The sequence below is a fragment of the Cyanistes caeruleus genome, chromosome 3 (genome assembly GCF_971803275.1).
Source record: "Cyanistes caeruleus chromosome 3, bCyaCae1.hap1.1, whole genome shotgun sequence".
NCBI classification, from domain to species: Eukaryota; Metazoa; Chordata; class Aves; order Passeriformes; family Paridae; genus Cyanistes; species Cyanistes caeruleus.
Window position 1 is genome coordinate 19,069,962 of NC_141703.1, and position 20,485 is coordinate 19,090,446.

Sequence of the window (20,485 nt, forward strand, 5' to 3'; positions counted from 1 at the left end):
ATGGAGGAATAGCACGGCATGGCATGGAGTGGCACTGCACGGCAGAGACACAGCAGGGAAGTCCAGCTGCAGTCCCATCTGAATGGCACTGCTCTAGGAACATGCATCTGCTGTCATTTATTTTACCTTGCTGTTTGGCAATAAAGTAAATTATTTTTCTCTCTCCTCATCCTTTATTCTTCACCTCTCCACATGGCAAGCAGTAGTTTTTCCTTTTTAGCTGTAGTTTCACTCAGAAACAGTATGGAATTCCTGTTGTCACAGGTCTGGGGTTGTGGATGTGGCTTAAGCTCTGTATGTTGCCAGGCTGGGAGAGCTCCATCACTGAGGGGGCAAAGCTCTGGCCATAGCTGGGTTGCCATTTGGCATTTCCAGTGACCAAAATGCACAGGGTGGGTAGAAGTGAAGCTCACCAGAGGCTGCTGTCCTTGAATGGCCCCACACCCAGCAGCTGCCTGGCAACGACGTGTAGCTGTTGCAAAGTGCTCCAGTTTAAAAGAGACCATCAATCTGTCTCTTTTACATGTGCCTGTTTAGCAGCTAGCAACACTCCTGGTGCCAACAACTACATAAGGGTAAAAACTTGGTAAAGGAGCATAAATTTTAGCCTTTCTCTTAAAAAAAAAATAAATTTTTGTCCCTGGGCAAAAGGATCTATTGAAGTGTGTACAGGGTTTGTTATATCCAATTCCTAAATCCCTCCCCCACTACAAGTTGCTGCACCAGTGGGGTGTCAGGGGAGCTCCTGGGCTCGCTCTGGGGTGTGTCAAAACCTCAGGAACACTTCCAGCTGCCATGTGCTGGAATGATGAACAGGTCCCATCAAAGCTGTTTTCAGAGCTATTTTGTGGTTTGACATGTTTCTCTATCATCAAGAACCACACACGATGCTGCCCAACAGATCTTTCTTCCTCACATCTTTCCAAAGCAGTTCAAAGGCTGTACTCACAGCTACGAGGTACACACCAGTGAATCTGAATCTCTCAGGTGTCTCAGCCCTAGCAGATCCCCCATGGAATTAAACTGATGCTGCTCCACAGAGGTGGCAGAGGTTGTGAGTACAGCACAGGGGAGACAGAGGAGCCAGCCTTGATATTTGGAGAGACTGTAATCCCAATCCCAACAGTTTAGAAGGCTGTTGAAAGATCCAGTTTATCACTTGGCAAAACATCCAGGGTTTGCCAAGCAACAAAATTCACACAGTCCAGGCTGATGCCTACCAAGGTTTGACAGACATAAAGCACAGCCATCTTTGAAATGCACTGTAAAACCTTCTCATTTCTTTTTATTTCACTCTGGGAAATGGATTTAGAATAAGCTAAAAGTACCTCTCAAGTTCTGAGTCTGAGTACTGAAGTACTGAGTCCCAAGTGCTGTTCTGTTAGTGGTGCAACTCAAAGGCCAGCGAGGGAGCCCCCTCCATCCAGCCCACCCCATCAGCTCTGCCACCCGTGTTTTACGGATATCTTTTACCACCAGAATTAGCTGTTTTGTTTGCCCTCCTTAGACATTAAAAAATCATGCATTTTTCTAATTATATCATTGAGATTTAAACTTTCCACCACTATTTTAAAACTGCAGTTTTTCTAGCATGTAAGACTAAATCAAAGAAATATGTTTGCCTCTTCTTTCAAAAATTTTAAATATTGATCATTTTTAACGAGCTTCATTGTAAAGCAGCCTTGTGACTCTTATCAAGGACACTCTGTAAATGCATGGCTGTGATGATGTTGACCCAGAAAAAATGCTTTCAGTACTTTGAAACTTGTAGTTCTGGCATTCTCTAGGAAAATAGGAAGGCTTTTTTTTTTTTTCAAACTCTGTCATACAACATGCTGTAGCAATAGTGTTAACCTATTTTAATTTTTAAATTAAAGTCACAAACTGGACCTGGAATAGAAGGTTTTGTAGTGGATGAATTTCTTTGTGAAGATCTGATATTTGGTTTGGGGGGGATGGTTTGTGTAGGACTCTTTGGTAATGGGCCAAAGTAGCGCAATGTGCAATAATGGTTCTGGCATATTTTCAGTGATCATGGCAGAATTTATTTCACCTCTCAGTATGTAGGAATATATTCCAGTGGGTAAGGAGAGTTCATTATTTTAGGCTTGACTCAGTACAAATATATATATTTAAAAAAAGAATATAACTAGATCAGCCCACACAAAACCATGAAGCCAGATGTCTTTTTTTGCCTCAAATTCAAGTAGATCCTTTATAAACTGATGTGGAGAAAAAGCTGAAAGGGAAGATTTAATTATATGCTACAATCAAGAAGGCATTTTGCATCCCAATTGGCAGAGCTCTTACTGTGTATTTTAAGCAAGATGAAGATGACAGAAGAAAGCAGAGAAAAAAACCCAATTTCTATACAAGTTCTCTGGTGCAAGGAACAGCTTGATCTTATTTATTGCATAGTTTTTGCAAGTTCTGATATTTAGAGCCTGTCCTGTAACATCCAGGAACAAACTCCAAAGAATCTTAACTATATTAGCATGAATTATGAATTAATTTCCTGGAGTCACAGTCATGGCACCTAGAGGGATATTAACATATATGCCATTTCTTTTGGCACCTAATGAGTCTCTGGTAGGTTTTTCATAATTAATCTTAAGAAAAAGGAATAAGGATTAGGAGGGAGGGGAAATTCTTTCAGCATTCTCTTTATAACTTCATGCATCTTCACCAGAAACAAGTAGAATATTATAATTTTCTTTCTTAATTGACTTTCTTTGAGAACTACCAGATTTATCTAGCAGCTTTTTTTAATATATCAAAACTGCAAAGTGTCAGGATCCAGAATTAATGCTCAACTGTCATAAAAGTTGCATTTTGTAGGTATAGACTTTTTGACTCCCCTTCCCTTCTAAATAGAAGGCTTATCATAATAATCAGTTCTTTATGCCCCAGTACATTTATACTATAAATTGAATATCCTTTTCTTGATTAGAAAAGAAGATTCAGTAACAAGCCATTTAAGTAGAGCTGCCCCTAGGCAGTAGGTTTCACAGACTTTGGACAGTAGGTTTCTCACAAAGGCATTCTTTTCTAATTTCTTTCAATTTTTCTGAATGCAGAATGAGCAATAAACATCATCATAACTATTAGCTTTGTGTATAAACAGGTTGCAATATTGGGTACTAAAAAATACTGGATCATTTGCTTGCCACATCTAGTAACTGGTAATGTAAATACAAAATATTAAACTTGAAATTTCTTGCTTGGTAAGAGCCTAGAGTAAAAAGGGTAACAGTGCTTTTGGGGATAGGAATAATCTCTGAAGAGGGGAACTGTGAAAGTTTCCCAGCCTGTACGAGTAAATAGAACTGCACATCTATTGAATGTGATTAATGAAGTGTAATGATTGCATAGTTACACACCGGAAGAGCAATCAAAATTACCATTGTTAACTTTAACAGAGTTTCACTCCTGTGGTACCAAGTACCAGGTATTTGTTAACTGCTGGCAGGCATTTGAACTCATTTAAAAGGGCCAAGAAATACTGAACCATCAGAATTCAAAATTTCAGCCAGGATTCCTAAATCTCTATAACTGCTAAATACCCAAGACTTTGCTTTGTATGATTTATATAGCAATCATTAATATTTCTCTAAACATAGTTGCAAGAATGAGGAGTGAGATTTTACTTGTCTTCCTGTCAGAGTTAAAGCAGGAGGACCTTCAGGCACAAACCTTGCTCTTCCTTGAGTTTCCCACTCACTGGCCCAGCCCCACTGTGCTGCTGAGGGATGCCAGACCTCGTGGTACAGCTGATTGAAGTCCAACTGCTAAATATTGCTAAGAGCTGATGTGCTCCTCAGAAATCCACCATCATGAATACAGTCATCTATTGCTTTACAGTTTAAGAAACACTTTGATAAGTAAGGAGAGCAGAGTGGGGGTTTTTGGTAAGAGAAACATCTAAACAAGGAACATTTCTGCCACATCCAAAACAAGATTTAGAAAATTAGTCAAAAATAAAGCCATGTAAATGGAAAAATCATTTCATTAATACTTGCTAAAATCAGAAAGACTCTTGGACAAATGATTCCTAGGAATATCATTACTGTCTTGCTATTCCTGTTGGAATCCACTGGTGACCAGACAGTGTCTCCTTTTCACATGAAGTGGTATGCTTTCTTTCACAAACCTGAACTATTTACTAATAAAACTGGGTTTTGTCCCAGAGAGTAATATTTTGCTCCTATACATCTTTGTGAATGAATTACTAAATCTGAAGAATTCTGTAAATGTTCAACTGGCAAAAAAAGTGACGGCTAACCATATGTCTAGAAAACACTACCCAAATAGTTGAGGGCTCTGTGAATTGGAAAACATTCTCAGTTTTCCAATTAAGAATATTTTTTATGAAACTGTCATGTGTTAGAAAATTTGCATATCTGTGTGCAAAAGAGCTGACAATTTTATCTGTCTGCAACATAGGCATCCCCAGGTAGGTGTTGCTTGCCTAAGGTCCAAACAAATGCAATGGAGATGTTCTCATGGTCAGTGGTGCCTAGAGAGGCTGATCTGGAACAGATGCTAGACAGAGTTAAAAGGATAAAATAGGCATTTATTAAAAGGCCTTTCCAAGGATACACCTTGGGCAGTACAAGAGCCTGACTGGGGCTCTGCCCGAGATGCACCCAAAATGTACTCAAGAAGGATTCTGAGTCATGAGTTTTCACATTTTCATAAGTGTTGGTCCATTTACATATTGGGGTTAATTGTACAATTACAGTTTCAGGTTATGAAGTGCCATCTTCCTTGTTTGCTCTCTTCAATTTGCTTTTTATGCATTTTGGGCCCCAGGTTGCAATGTTGTCCTTGGTTCTCAAGCTGGAAAAGGATTGTTTTGTCTACCTATCCTGTAAAGAGAACTTACTAATGCTTAATATGAAGTTCAGAGTTACACACCAAGGCAGCACGGAATTCTGAAAATATGAAAGCTAAAACTTAAGGCACCATCAGTGGTGTCTGAATAACCATTTTTCCTACCTAAAATTCACTGTCTTTCTCTCCAGAACTCCACTGATGCTAATGGGAGCTGAGACATCTGTGCAAGTCATGGCGCATGTAGATGCTGGAAGTATAAAACTCATTGGGAGGTACGGACGAGCTGAAGGCTCAAACAGCAAACCTCAGCCCAAATGTTCTTCAGCTCTGACAATTTGTAACTCTCCCTCACCAAATATCAGCAAGCAGTTCCCTTCATAACTGTAAGGCTTGGAACACTTACTAAGGAGCTACAACACTGCACTTCAAAGGCCAAATATCCAGTTAGCTGTGAGTCACATCCCATGTATTGATCTCATGCCATCTGGAAGCACAAGCTCAAATAACCACCATCACCCGTTGTGTAACTTCAATAAAGTCAAACTGTCAAGGTATTTGAAGTCTCTGAAAGTGTTACTGGGAAAAATACTTGCTGGACACAGGTAGGAGGGGTACAGAAAGAAAAAATGAGAATTTGCTATGCCATTGGACAAAATAGAACCAGGGCAGAATAAGCCCCCTTAAGATAATAGATGATAAAAGCAAAGGAAAAAGGGGTCAAGAACAGTCAATAGCTGGAACAGAGGATTGGGCACATAGCCATTCTGGTGGATTTGGGCCAGATATAGCCTGAGGCTGTACTTAAGCAGCTCTGAGTTGGAATGTTTAGATGTTAGTTTGAATGGCTATGAAAGTTTAATTAATGTCTGAGGGGTTTGGGGAGACAGATGAGCAGAGAATTAACATCCAAAAATTGCTTCCCATAATGAAACCCTATCAGTTTCTCATAAAACTTACAAATGCAAAGGGAAATACATGAAATTGTTTGTTTTTTTCTTTTGTTACTATAAAACATTTGAAAAATTCCTTCATAAGCCTTAGAATTACAACAGCTGTAATTATTTCCTTTCTAAAAGAAGAGGTTTATTTTTGAATGTCTTCAGTTTCAAAATACTGTGACCAGAAATTAAAAACAAATCCATACATTTGTGTCTTTATTGCATAGAAGACTGAAGGTGCATTTCCCTGACACTAGGTATCTCAGTGTGCCAAACTCAGTAGCAAAAAAATTGAAGAATGCAAGGACATATTTTGTAGCTGCACTAAACATTATCAGTCTTGGTGCCTTGGACATGTATTGATCATGCTCTGTGACGAGGCAGAGTTTTCCCCCGCAGTGTAGAGCTGCATACTTAACTGTGCCTGGCATTTCTGCCTTCCTGCTGCAGTGTTCAGCACTAATTAGCTCCAGATACATTAGATTGTACCCTTAGATCATTAACATGTTTTGGTAAGCTAAACATGCAATTTGCATTGTTATGTATGGTATTATGAATACATTCAGTACACAATATAAAGCCTGAAAACCTACCCACATATGCAAAAAGTGAGTAAATAATGCAACCTATTGCTTGTGAACATACTCTTCTTGGGTCCTGAAGCAGATGTCTACCAAACACCCTTGGTTCTGCATGCTGTTTTTTTTTTTTTCCACAGCTCAGTAAATCCACACATCCCCCACCTTTGATCAGGCTGTTAGCACCATCAGCCAGGCTCTCTTTTTCTTTCCAAAGCAGAAAGTTCTCTTCGTCACCCAAAATAACACTGTCCACTTAACTTGGCAAAATAATCAGGGCAGGGAATATTCCATCTTGTATCGTAATGAGTTTATAAGACTGACTGAGCTTTTTGCCCTTCACGTTGGCTAGAAGCAGGAGTGCTGTGTTACTGAAAAGTGGAGATGTACTGTTTTCCCAGAATATTCACAGGTATTTATTTTTCCTTCATCTGTCCCCCAGGACTCCCTGTAGGTAGCTGGCTGGCTTAGTTCCTGTTGAAGTGATTATTTAATGTGGTGAGAATGTGTTTATTGTGTGGTTAATGATAGCAGAAATGTAGAGCCTTGGATGGATGCCTCTCTTTTCTTCCCCAAATCTAAACAAATACATGAAAATCAACCTATTTTTCTTCCTTATTATTCCCATTGGGGATTCAAGCATCACAAAGTCACCCCAGGACATTTGCTAAAAGCAACTGGAGCCCAGGGAATTTAATTTGACTTCCATATTTAAATGCATATATTTTCACCTTTGCTAAACCTTTGTGCATTTTCTTTCTGGTACGTAACTGCAGACTCAGCTTAGATAGGTTCACTTGGAAACCGTGTTTGAAAAATCAAACTCACTTTTTTTTTATCTCTCTAAAATGCCTACAAAGACACACATTTAAATTACCAGAATTTTTGAACAAGCATGCTTAGATATTAGGTAGTTAGGTTATTTTTAAAACACCTGAATGACGTTCTGCTTTTCATGTTAGTCACTTACTGTATCCAGTGGAATACACTGAGGTTGTGTATTTTTCTGAAGTTCAGAGAATTAGTCCTTTCCACACAAGAGATCGATATTTAGGCTTGAAAATGTGGATGATATTATCAGCAATACGGACATGCAATTCCAAGGGCATCTGTTTTGAGACTTGTAATGAAGGAGGAACCAAGAGAGCATTACTGGACTGCTGTGGCAAAGGATGTTCATTTCCCAGAAGGGAATTCTCACACTGGTGGCAGTGTGGCACTTTAGGAATCCTTTTTCCAATGTAGAGCAGTGGAGCCTACAGGGCAATGGGAGTGTTGAAATTATCTGCTTGGTTCCATCTCCAGCCTCCTCATCAAATAAATACTTCTGGTCACCAAAAATTTTTAATGCTGCTTCTTTTGATGATCTCTTCATCATTTACATACTCTTTACCATTGCAGAGATGATTTTCAGGAAGGTGCAGTGTCTGCAAGAATATCTTAAGATCCTTCAGCTGTTTCTTCTGTGGCATGAGTGATCAGTTTTGCTTTAACTATTCCTGGAGGCATCACAACTATAAACTACTGCCCAAGACAGGGCTGCATCGCCCATTATCAATTCTGCCAACATTGTTAGAGAACATACTGGGGAAACAACCCTTTGAACTTGCTTCTGAGGCAAAAAAGTAATATCTGCTCATTTCTAGTGTCTTCTGGTATCCTTGCAATGAACCAATTCATTTTTAATGATATTATATTTATAGCCAATTCAATGGAAATCAGTTCATTAGGCTGAGAAGTGCTTCTGCATGGCCATCCCTGAAGCTTTATCCTACTCATTAATTAAAGTCAGGTTTTGTCACTAATTACACTAGGAGCATGCCCGAAAGAGAATTATGTATAAACCCTGGCCATTATAGACTATAGATTAAACACAGATTAAAAGAAGAATGAAAAACTTCCAGAGCTGTTGAAGTTCTATTTAAATTCAAGTTTCATCTGTACCAGCTCCAGAGAACTTTTTGTCTGTTCCCTCTACACCAGTAGCTGCAGAAGTGTTAAAAATGCCTTTTAGTCTGAAGAACCCCAAAATGCTTTACAATCAGAAATCACTTGAACACGTCCTGAAGTGCAGCCTCCTTTGAGCTGAGAGGGAGCAGCTGCTCAGCTGTGCCCTTCAACAGCAGCACACAGCAATTTCAAAGTACACAATATCAATTCTGGCTGACTGAAACCACAAGGACGAATTTAGGCCAAAATAACATGGTTGCCCCAAGTTCTGTTCCCCATCGAAACTCTCACAAAGACCTGCCAACAACAGAAAACCGATCACTACTTTTCTTTCTTTTTCCTGTGCTTTCCTCCAAAGTAGAAGTGGGCTGCAGCTGCAATGTGCTGCAGCACAGATCCTCTCTCTGCTTCATGTTTTGCTTGAAAGAAGGATGTGCCAAGTTCATCAAGTACAAACAGTAAAGGCTTCACATGTGCAGGGTGGCCACTACTGAAAGTTGTTAACAGAGCTCCACAAAGAACTCAAACATCAGTAACCTATATATTTATTCCATGCTTATATTTTTGTGCCTTCTCCCAGTTGAAGCACATTTTCCAGTAAGCCTGTCTGTCGTCAGGCAGAGGAGGTATTAGTGCCCTGTAACTTATCTTTGTTCATTTTACAGCGATATTGCAGACCAACAAAACCCTCTCTGCTTGCCTTGGATCAAACCGTTCTCAGTATCCTCAAGGATGGGAAAGGTCTTTGTGATTCAGAGAATCATACACACTTGATTAAAACACAAGAAGTATCTGTTTCAACAAAGCATTGAGTTGAAGTGATTGTTTTTTGTGTACAGTTTTTTAAGACACGATCTACATTAGTTTTAGAGCTACAGTTCAAGTGTAACCTTTGCTCATATGCCATTAATCACTCTCTCAGTGATTTACTTCAGAATTTCCCTGTGCTGTTCCAACAGGTATGTGGTGCAATTTATAGTAAAATAAAGGATAAAGGATTGAAGTGTCATCATCAAAATACAGGAGTTGTGCATGGTTCTTGTAAGCTCCATCAAGCTATGAAGCATAGGTCTAATAGATTGCCATGCTCTTATGCAGCAGCATGAAATAGTCAAAGCTCATTGAAATTAAACATACTTGAGTCTGTCCATACAGGAAAAGAAACTTATTCCACCTCATTACATCTGGGAGACTATATCTTAATTATGTATTTGGCATCAAATTACAGAGTAATTTGTAGATGGAAATGGAAAGATTTTCCAAATTCTGAAAAAAAGTTTCTTCTTTTAGCATAACAACACTTTTTAAAATAACAGTTATTTATTATTATTATTAGTAGTAGTAGTAGTAGTAGCAGCAGTAGTAGTAGTAGTAATAGTAATAATTTAGTTAATAATTAATTTCATTATAAAGATGGCACGGTTACCTTATATACATTTTAAACTGTAAAGTCTTTAGCTGTGCTGCTTACTTTAACCTATGTTAGCATTCAGTATTCATGGAAATAAAAGGGGTTTGTGTCTTTCAGATAATTTTTGTTGTTTTACAGCAGTCCCAGAATGCTTTTAATTCATCTCAATTCTAAAATGATGCCTACTCCTTAATGGTAGGTACAAACACATGTGGAAAGTCTAGAGTCATGGAAACAGAGAAGAGTTTGGGTTGGAAAGGACATATAAAGATCATTTAGTCCACTCTCTTTCCATGGGTACAGACATTTTTCTACTAGACTGCTCTAACCTGCATTCTCCTGGCCTGGAATGCTTCCAGTGATGGGACATCCACAGTTTTTCTGGGCACGGTTTTTCTAAATCTACCCTCTTTCAGTTTAAAACCTTTGTCCCCTTGTCCTGATAATACAGGCCCTGGTAAAAAGTCCCTATATTCTAAAAACTCTTCTTTATATATTAGTATTCTGCAAAATATCTCCCCAAATCTTCTCCAGGCAACCCCAATTTTCTCAGCATTTCTACACAGAGGATCATTTCCATGGTCTTCCTCTGGATCTTCTACAATAGATTGCTGTCTTTCCTGTGCTGGGGACCCCAGAGCTGGATACAGCACTCCAGGTGGGGTCTCACAAGGGCAGAGCACCAGGACACAGCCACCTCCCTCAGCCTGCTGGGTGTGGTTGGCTTTCTGGGCTGCAAGCACACATTGCCAGCTCATGTCCAATTTTCCTCTCGCTAGTGTCCCTAAGTCCTTCTCCAGAGGCTTTTATCAATTCTTTAATCCATTAGCCTGTATGGATGGATTCCCCAACTTAGTTGTAGGATCTTGCCCTGGACCTTGTTAAAGTTAATGAAGTTCCCAAGGGCGCACTCCTTCAGCCTGCCGAGGTCCCAGAGGATGGTGTCCCACCCTTCAGGCATGTCAGCTGCCCCATTCAGCTTGGGGTCAGCTGCAAACCCACTGAGGGAGCACTCAGGCCAAGTGTAGGACAGAGTGGATGATTATTGTGTTGCAAACCAAGCACATACTCTGAACTGAAATGTCACAGGTCAAACAGGTCTTCCAGATTCCAAAAAAACATCAAATGCCTTGTTAAAAATATAATTGAATTGGTAGCAGAAACTGCTCTGCAAAATGTCAGGGGGGTCTATAGAATATTCTAGTGGCCTATTTGGTGTGAAAAAGAGGAAAATCAATCTGGAATATTGCATAGATGAGTAAAGCTCACAGCAATGGATCTGCAAACTGCAAATGGTAACAGTTGCTGATTGAGTGCGGTTTTAATTGCCATACTCCGTACATCAACTGACCTTTATTAGCTTTGTGTTGTAGCTTTTATTTCCATTAGAAACCACTAATAGAACATAATATCATCTTTCTGTAATTTGCAATTTGATTAGTGTCTATTTAATAATAGATTTTTCAAGAACATTAGGAAGTTGATTGTAAAATTTCCTGCAGGAGAGGTAGGTCAAAAGGTCTAAAGAAGAGATGAAAAAAAGGCACTATGTGGGAATAATTGAGTATCATAGACTTCTTGTAATCATTTTGAGAAATGTGGGAGTAAAGAATGGCCACAAGATTGCCTCTTTCTTGCAGAGTTCTCATATTGGTGTAACCGGGAGGAAGAAGTGCTGAGACACGGCATCCCTCAATGCTGCAGCATTATACACAGCTTACCAGGAGGACCTGCAAATTTTCTGGGCATAGCTGACAGCTTCCAGAAGAAAGTCTGGATTGTTTTATTCCCTAAAACTCAGTAAAGCTGTACTGGCTCTAACAAAGCAAAGAGAATAAAGCTGGTCTGACAGGTTGGGTGAAGTTCAATCTTTGCATTAAGATGGCAGGAAGAGATGGCAGGGTTTGGTGAACACTGGTAGGGCATGCTCTGCCCTCAAGATTATTTTGAGATTATTCTGACTCAACTAAAACAAGTGTAAACAATGTGTAAACATTTTATAAAAGATGAAGTAAAGTACAATTAATTTAGGGCTTTACAAATTCTGAAACAGAGGTAGAGATAAAACAGAGGTAAACGTGCAGGAGGTGATTCCACTGCTTTTTTAAACTGTTCTAATCTTATTTCAGAGGCAGAATCTCTTCCTGGCAATTTCATCATCTACATTCATGTCCATGTAGATGAAAAGTCCCCATCTTAGTCTGTTCTTGCCAAAAACTACCATGGTAGTTTCAATTTTCATCTGTTCTCCATAGATACTGACTATCGTTTTTATCCTTAGGCAAGTTTAAATGCTATGTATGCAAGGACTTGCTGCAAGAGAGCCCATTGCAGCTGTTCTATCTTAAATCTAAATTGATGCTGAACTTGCAGGGTGTGCACCTTAGAGTCTGATGTTCCCTCAACATTCAAGACTTCCAGGAATAGGACATCTACTGTCCCTGTGGGCAACCTATTCCACTGTTTCACCACTCTCCTTTTCTTCCTTATCCCTAATTTAAACTGACCATTTTTTAATTTAAAGCCATCACCCCTTGTCCTATTGCAACAGGTCACACTGAAGTGTCTGTCCCTACCTTTCTTGTAGTCTCCCTAGAAATGCTGAAAGGCTGCTATGAATGCTAACATGATGATCAAAACATGTGTTAAAAGGGCCTTCAAGGCCATTATAAAATGACAGATTACTGACTCTCTGCTGTCCAAATGGTCCATGTTGTACCCAACTGAGTATTCATTTTCTACTGCCCACCAGCAAAGGAACAAATTTTGCTTAGGTTTTATTCTTGGGAAAATTAGTTTTCAGGATTTGCTCAAATTTGCTCTGGATTTTCAGGGGAAAGATGGGGTTAAACTTGCTTTCATTGAATAATTTCCATTAACGCCTTTCATGGGCTTGCTGGAAATACAGCACTAATTTTAAAGATAATTTTTTTTAAGAAAAGGGAAGTGTTGTCATGAGTGAGAGTAAAAATCTCTCATTCTTTACCCTACTCATTAATTAAAGTCAGGTGTTTGCTGTTTTCTTCAAAGGTGTTTAATTCATGTGTTTTACTGCTGTGCTATACCTTACATTGTTGAGACTATGCTGATAATCCAGGGGAATATCTTCTCCTTTATTGATGTAACACACAAATATTTGCCTCTTTAAATCTGAATACATGCAAATGCCTAAATATTTCACAGGTCTGAGCTACGTCGCTATTTCTCAATCACAAACATATGTTGTGTATATTTAATTGTTTTCTTATAAAAAGGACCTTAATTTTCTTCAGGTTAAAGGAAAAATCTGTTACCCTTTTTCCAGCATTATGTAAAGTCAAGGAGAGAGAGCTCTTCTAGAGCTGGTATTGTAATTGCCTCAAAACACATCATGCTGTGCAAATTATAAGGAGAAGAACTATGAAAGCCAAGGATACACATTAGTAGACAAGAGAAACCCTGTATTATTTTCAGTCAGCACTTCTGAAACATCACTGTTTCTTTCTACAGACTGCTAAAAAATGCAATCATCTCAGCCAATTATGGTTTCTTGTAAAAGACTCTAAAAAAATACGAGGAAGCCTAAAGTAGTCATTTCGTTATGTCTGTTTACATTGTAGTCCAGCAGATTTTAACAAGTGCAGCATAGCTCCATCTTCACCTTAATTTAGCATTACTTTTTAATCTGTGAGAATAAATAGAAGATCTAACAGTGATTTAATGGGGGTGGAGTGGAGACATTTTGAAAAAACCTGAAATAGCCATTTTAAGGGTGCCTTAAAAAAAAATTTATCAAAAACTTTGCTCAGTAAAGGAACTCCTTTAAAGTGCTTGACTTTTAACTGCCTGAAATCACAGAAATATGTGAATTGCATGTAAGCTAGTAAAAAATAATGGGAAATTAATTCTTCCTTCTTATGACAAATAGCTTGAACCATCTTAGCTCCTATTGTATAGCAACAACATTTAAATTACCTTGTAATTTATTAATGATTATTTATTAAATGAAGGGAGAGTGTCATGTCATTTCATTGTACCTAACCTATCATGTCACTTAGCTTTATTACAAATTCCTCCAAATCCAGCCAACACACTCCTGCTTCACCTCTCACTCACCCCTGGTAGGGTATTGGAAACTAAAAACTGTTCTAAAAATGGTGTCCTAGAGTTTACTCCATCAGCCCTTTGGTTACTTACAGAGTAATATGATCATATTATATCTACTAATCTGTTTAGGATTAAATTATTTATGGTAACACACATACACACACATCCACATACAAACACATTCATAGTTCATCCTCACCCTGCCCCTTTACCTCTAAACTGAAATTGTTCCACAAGATTTTCCTTAAAAAGGCAAACAGATTTTTAAATTCTGAGTGCAATTATAACAATCTCTGGACAAGCTCTTTTCATGCTTACCCATCTACAGCAGATCTCTATATTTCTAATAAAGATTCAGCATGGAATGCAAAGGAGAGACACACCACTGACTCGATGGCTTAATAATGGTCTTCCAAGGACTGATACTCATTTTCCAGAGCACCTACTACATCATTAGCCATGAGTGCCAAGTTAGAAGAGATAACAAACTAAAAGAGTTTACAGGAACACAGGGAATGCATTGCAGTTACTTAAGAGTTCCTGAGGAAGGCAACAGATCCATGGTGGGAGATGACACCAAGGTCCAGGCTCCTCATTTGCAAAGCAGGCATTCAGAGTAAGTCCTGGTGGAATTCCACATCTCAATGACACCATTAAATGATAGCATGGATTTAAGAGCATGCAGTGAACAAGGAAAAGGGAAAAGGGGTGATGGCTTCATTGCCCTTAGTGGGGATCCTTAACTTGCTCTTGTTTAGACAACAGACAATCAACATCTGAGTAAACACATTGATGCTTCAAGGGAAGAAAAAAATAAAGACAGTTTTCAGCTGTGTGTAAATCCTGTTATTCTTAAAATACATGCATAATCCTTACTGGTCAGACCAGTACACAGTTTGTAACTGTTGACTTGTCAAAAGATGCAGGAAGGCAGCATGCTCTGTCCCCTAAAGTAGGGGATGCCATTCCCTGCTGGTGGGGAAAATGAAAAAATGCCCATCATTCCTTACTGGTGGCTATTTTTGCCCTTGTCTTAGGAGCTCCCTTGGTACAACTCTCTGTCATGTACTGTTCTGAGTCTGTACCCCTCTGTAACATGTGTAACTCTGTGCTTCATGAATGATTCTTCGTAATTCATGGAGAATTAACGTGGTTATCCCAGGAACATCATATCTTATGTGATGAAAATCAAATCTTTCAATCTGTGCTGACTTCCCAGGGAAAACAAAGCTCAGGATGCAAGATATTTGTCTTTAACTACAAGGCTTGAATTGCAGATATCTCTAACATTCCTAATATTATATTATGAGGAATATACCTATTTGTCTGGCTCTCAAATCTGGAGAAATTACCCTTATTGCAAAGATAAAGATCCAAGAAGTTTCTCAGAGGACAAGAAAAGATGAATCCAAAGTGTCATACATACACCCACAGATAACCACAAACTGCTTTTATAACTAAATCATTCTTGATTTTGCCTTCATTGACAAATCTGTATCAGATACGTAGTTATGGATTAAAACTCCACTAAATGTGTGTCTGGGAAGCAAGAGAAGAGGAAAAAAAGACCTTATACCAGAAGTTGCATTAAACCATTTTAAATATTGAATTAGTGAACTGCACCATTGAAGCTACAGTTTACAAGAAGGGACATAATTACATAATACTTAACTTATCTATATTAATATAGGTAATATTTCATAATTATAAATAAATACAATTATTCATCATATATAATTTATATAAAACTGTAACTAATTCTAAAATAATAATCATCCTTCTAGATAGCATTTAATCTATTTTTTTTGCATTTCATAAAAAATTACTCCTAATACACCCCAAGTAAACTGTGAAATAAGCAGTTAACATTATAACTTTGATTAAAACAAAATTTAATTTTATTTAAAAGCTAATCAAAGCTGTCTGATAAGGATGATATGCTTAAATATAAAGTTATGGTAACATTAACATTTAAGTAGGTTGTTACTGCCTTTTGTAAAATTCATTTTCATTACATTAACTCACATCAGCTCCTTTCTGATTTCTGCTTGTGACTTTAAGAAAGAAAAAACTTATAAAAATTGTAAGATCTCTCAATTGTTCTAATCAATTACTTTATATAATGTTGAAATTATGTACTATAAATACGCCTCCCTTTTAACTCACACCTTTCCAAATATCTTCTTCCATGGTGGAGAGCAAGTGAACTCAGTGATTTGTGTCTGATTTTATATCCTCATGCATACACATTCACACACAAATTGCATTAAATAGGAATCTGGATTAAACAGATTCCTGGAAGGGGCTGCAGGAAGGTGTCAGAGCAGGGCAGATTTGCCTGCCCAGTCTGCAGAGCTGGTTTGCAGGCAGGCTGTTGATCTGATCAGGAGCATCTCTCTGATGGTGAGAAGCAGGTGACAGTACAAGGAAACATAAAAGCCTGTCTTGGAGAGCTACTTATCTGCCAGGTCACTCAGACTCCCTGCTTTTGCCCTCAGCTGCCTGTTTCCCTCCATATTCCAGCAAGGATCCCAAATTCCCTACATTCCTTGATGCTTTCTAAGACTTACTTCAAATAGCAAACCCCAGCCTTAGGCTCCCACTTTTCACTGTTGCACTGCCTTCACAGATCTTATGGGTTAAGTCCATCCCTCTCAAACAGGTAATCCCCACCCAGACCTAAGGGGTCTCTGAATTTGAGAGTTAACAAAACCATCACGGAGTCCTGAAGCCCTCTGCTTCTATAGACTGCAATTATTTACAAGGAATATATATATGTATAATGTGTATGTGAGATAACTACAGGAAATAATCCCACATGAAGATCTTGATGAAGTTTTCTCCTTTTCTCTACTGCAGTTTAAAATAAAAATATAGTCCCTGCCTGTTTGATTGAATTTCTCCTGAAGCTTCTTGCAAACAAAGATCTGGATGCACCCAGGAGGTCAGTGAAGCTGAACTCTTCTGTTTCTGAGGTTCATGCCCTGGTGAGGCTGACATGCACTGCCCTGCCCAGGCTGTGCTAGAGTGGTCAGAAGTGAATCATTTCCCTGGGAGAGAGAGACAGTAGGAATGTGAGGCTGGCAAAGAAACACAGGTGTAATGATTACATCCCCCTTTCTCTCCTTCATGGTCACATTCTTGAATGCTCAGCACTGGCCCACACTTGAGATGAAGGGTTTGTGATGTTCCTCCTTCCCCTTTTCCTGCCAGGAAAGTGCAGTCAAATCTGCCTGTGACCAATCTCTCTGGAAGAGCATCCAGTTGGCATGCTAAGAAGCTGTCCTTAAGACAACTCTCATATCTGCCCCCACTCTCAGCACGCTGTGAAACAGTTTGAAACATGCAAGAGTTCAAAATGCAAATTGATGTACAAACACTTGACTGTAGGCTCAAAAGATAGGAACACCTGATTTCTGGCTTTCACAGCTTTGTAGTGATTTCAGATGGAGCAGAGCTAAATATCCTTAATAGAGATGCAAAAGTCTTACATGATTAATATTGCTGGATCCATAATATGGGTAAGAACACAGAAAGGGAATTTGTAAAAGTACTTTCCTCCACCAAAACCCTGGGCTAAGATGCACTCAACTTGTTTCAAAGGAATTATTTTGTGTTTCCACCTAAACTAACCAGGCAAAATTTTTGAATGTTCCTCCTAAATAAATGGAAAATAAATTAAATAAAAATCAGAAGTGCGACTCTAAACTGGGACACCCAAATTCCAGTCCCTTTGTGAAAGTCCTGGCACGTGACTATTAAGAGATCATCCAGAAGATCAGTGGCTAAACTGTGACTAGATTCCTCATTCTTGCTGTAACCCCACTCACCTATTAAAACCAACTCTTTTAATAAATCCAAGGAATTATACGTAAGCCACTTGCAATGGCTTTAAAATCTCCATCTAAAGGAAAACATGCATGTCCTGATTTTGCCCCAGGAAATGCCAGCTCACTGGTCTCCTTGTGGTTTCCTCCTCTGTAGCTCACTCTGAGAGGAAGTTGTGATTTAGAGTAAACAGGGCACATGTGGGAGAGAGGAGACCTCTGCTGAGAGTTTCACAGATCAACCCAAATTGCATTTTACGAAAGAGGATAACCTCTGCAGAGTCACCTTAATAGTCTTTTCTGGAGGTGAGAATGTCCCATTTTACATCAGGTGAGAAAGAAAGAAATAAGAAAATATCTGTAGCAGAATGACAGCATGGAGGAAAGATATCTAAGAATTACAGATATCCTCACGTGACAACTCATGTTCAGGTTCTTAGAAGGCAGAATAGGGCTTGCTAACATTTCCAGTTTATCAGTGGCATACAGAGAATGCATCTGCTGGTGGCTGTTATCAAATAAATTTTTATAATGACTTATTTTTTTTAGTATTTTACATCTGTCTACAGTTGTTCTCAAACATTTAAGAAAAAGATTAGGGCTGGTTGAGATGTTGGACAATAACTGAGAAAGAAACAGCTCTTCAAAAAGATCTGTATCTGATGCATCAAACAGTAAAATAATATTAATGACAGTTTTAGTCTCTCAACAGCTCAAACAGAATAAATTAGGCAACATAAAAAACATTTAAATTATTTAAACCCTGTAAACCTTAAGATGCACCGTAACTAAAGAGACTATTGTGATTTATAATAGGGATATTAATCCTCTTTAAAATATAACAGTAAAAATGTATTTTAGAGAGGCTAATAAAAGAAGAGAATACAGCTGAATTTTAGAGGATTAACTAAATATTCCTGATTTGTGCTATAAAACGAATTAAATCAGAGTAACCAAGAGGTACTTTGCAGCTAACTACTGCAACTGATTTAAAAAGGAATGGTATTCATGAAAACAATCTTAGCCTGTTTCCTGAAAATGTCTAAATATGCAGAAGAGCATTTGCAATTTCCATTTGCCTAAATTTGTAGTTATCCAAAATAACAGCTTCTCAGTCTTCCTGAAATGAAAGTGTAGCTCCACTGATTGAAAATTACATTGAGATGAACACTGCTCTGTGTATCTTATCTGACTGTGTTCTCTTTGGTTTACATGGTTTTCACTCAGGTGTGTTCAGAAAGACTGTAAGTCTGTATTAATAGAAAAAAAACTTTAAAAAAAATCCCTGACACTCTCAATTATCTTAATTATCTTAAAGTTTTTTTTCCAACCTAAATAATTCTAGAAAGAGACAAAACATGGACGGTTATTGAGATGCTGAGGGATTTAAAACTGCATACAAATAATAATATTGACTACCATTATCAAAAGGGTGTTGATTTCTAATCAAATAGGCAGCACCTTTCCCTAGCTCAGTTCCCTGCCCAGATCCTCTGCTCCAGGGCAGCGAGCTGTGTCCTGCTGGGAGAGAGTGCCACTGTGCACTGTGACATGGAGAAAAAGTCTTTTAGGTGGCTGCAATGGAGGGCAAGATCCCAGTTTGATTTATGACCTTTAAAGGTCCCTTCCAACACCAGCCTGTTCTGTGAGTCTGATTCTATGAGTCTGTGATGTCCTGGGCTGTGCAAAACACAGCTTTTTCAACCTTCTTACTCTTAGGTTGTGTAGACTGCACTCTCAGGCCTAAAAGACAACATGTTTTTGTGCCAGGAAAGAAACAAAATACCCACCATTTTCCTAGCTAGCCTTGAGCTGGGTTCTCATCAGTGATGGATCAGCGCGCTCTGGATTCTTCTGGCGGAGCCCATCAGTTCTTTTACATGAACTTTGCACAGTGCAGCTTTTGGTGTCACATTGCTGAAAGCTCCTCAGGATACTATTTCCCTTGACTGCTCATTATGTGTCAATCATATGCTTTTACATCTCTTAAATTCATCAATTAACAAGTCATGTCTACTACGCTTTTAAAAGCTATACTGCATGGGAAAATTTGCTTGTATTAATTAACTTATGCTTACCATTTGGACCAGGAAGAGTGAAGATTTTGTAACAGGAAATAGGAACTTTATTATGAAAACATCATTGTTAATTAACCTTCAAGAAAGAAACAGCTGTGGAAAGAAATCTCAGCCTGAAAAGCAGTCAGTGATAAATACAGCTTATTTCAGCATCTGAAGGGCTGACCTGAAGGGCACTCACGCTACCTGCCTCCTTAGCACTACTTTTACTTAGAGCTCTCAGCCACTGAAACCAACATCTTCCTTTTACACCAGGGGACTAAGCAGAAACACTCTCACCCATTTTGATACCATTTTTACTTGGGTCACATTTCAGATACAACTTCATGACAATGAATTGTGTCTAAAAGACATGTGCAGTCATTCCTTCCAAAATTCAGATCTGTTTTTTTTCATGAAGGAGCTCATCAGGAGCTTATGTAGATGGGTCTTCCCAAGTGACCCCAGATCAAGGAATAAAAGGATGCTAAATATGAATAAGAGCACGATCCATGTCCTGATACAAGTGCATCAGCCTTACATGAATGCTTTCAGCTCTTACATAACATTAATGATTTCATGCTGCATGAAAGTGCAGTTTACATCATTCCCCAGATCAGATTATTTACTCAGAAATCACTCTCTTTCTCTTATCCTTTTACAAGCTGTCCCTGTCTATTAGAAGGATCACACTGAGTGCCTCTATACCCCTAAATAAAACAAGGCCAAGCTTGATTATTGATTGTCCACACAGCATAATTGTTCCCTAAGCCCTCGGTTCTGGTATGGATTTCTCCAAACA